Consider the following 1,395-nt stretch of genomic DNA (forward strand, 5'->3'; position numbering starts at 1 on the left):
CATTCTTTGAACAAGATCATCCTATTCTAACATCACTGGAAGACTTCTTCAAGGAAATGGCAATTCTTTATCAAGATATTAACACTCAGCTTACTGCAGAGACTAAAATGAGGTCTCTTAAACAAGGGAAAAAGCAGGTGGAGGAATATTTAAGTGAGTTCAAGCAATACAGTAAAGATACTGAGTGGAGCGATATTGCCCTTAGGAATCAGTACCGTTTAGGTCTAAATGATGCCCTTAAAGATGAACTCGCTCGCATAGAGCTTCCTAGGTCCTTGGAAGGACTAATCACACTAAGCATTCAGATTGATAGAAGGTTGAGAGAACGCAAATCAGAAAAACAAGACCCTCACAAGACCCTCTTCTACTTACCAAAAACCTACAGTCACTCAAACCTCAGAACCTATGGATTTGGGATTCACTAGAGGCCCTTTACAACCAGAAGAAAGGAATCGCAGACGCATAAACAACCTCTGCATGTATTGTGCTTCAAATGCACATACTGTAAGAGAGTGTCCTATCTTACAAAGGCAGAAGAAACGTAAGTCCTTTAGAAAAACCACATGCTTAACCACTAATGTTAACCAAGTTGCTTACTGCTCTTTATCTCTTACCTTACAGTGGGATCTACACCAGCAAATCAGTGAAGCCATCATCGACTCTGGGGCACATTCTTCCTATATTGATTCTGTTTTTGTCACTATAAATAAAATACCCACTGTGTTGAAAGCAAGACCTGTGTCCATTAGAGTTATTGATGGTAATACAATTAGTTCCGGTCCTATTACACACCAAACTATTCCCATCAAGGTTTCCACGTCAAGTGCACACACTGAATTCATATCCTTTGATGTGATAAATTCTCCCATGTTTCCCCTGGTGCTTGGTCTACAATGGTTACAGACGCATCAACCCACCATACATTGGGATCGCCTCGAAGCCGAATTCCTCTCAGATTATTGCAAGAACACCTGTTTTCATCACTCCTTGATCTGTTCTATAAATCCTACTGGAAGAATTATTCCTTCTGACTATCAAGATTTTCAAGATGTATTCAGTGAAAAGGAAGCAGAGTCCCTTCCTCCACATCGCCCGTACGACTGTCCTATTCAACTACTTCCAGGTGCTTCCATTCCTTACAGGCACATATATCTCTCTATCACAGCCTGAACTAGAACACCTCAAAACTTACCTTTCAGAGAATTTAAGGAAAGGGTTTATACAACCCTCTTCTTCCCCTGCTGGGGCCGGCATTTTCTTCGTCAGAAATAAGGACAACTCCCTACGCCCTATAATTGATTATAGGGAACTTAATAAACGGACCGTCAAGAACCGCTATCCCTTACCTCTAATTCCCGAACTCATCGAACGTCTCAGTCAAGCCGCCATATACAC

The 1,395-nt window shown here is 41.4% G+C and overlaps 1 long non-coding RNA gene across 1 annotated transcript; it reads left to right on the plus strand.

Annotated features, from left to right (window-relative positions):
- Positions 1-378: 378 nt before the first annotated feature.
- On the plus strand, positions 379-733 carry LOC128663938 (uncharacterized). Its single transcript, XR_008402912.1, has 2 exons — positions 379-541; positions 622-733. It is a non-coding gene; the product is annotated as an uncharacterized LOC128663938 (long non-coding RNA).
- Positions 734-1,395: the final 662 nt, after the last annotated feature.

The sequence above is a fragment of the Bombina bombina genome, chromosome 6 (assembly GCF_027579735.1).
Source record: "Bombina bombina isolate aBomBom1 chromosome 6, aBomBom1.pri, whole genome shotgun sequence".
NCBI lineage: Eukaryota > Metazoa > Chordata > Amphibia > Anura > Bombinatoridae > Bombina > Bombina bombina.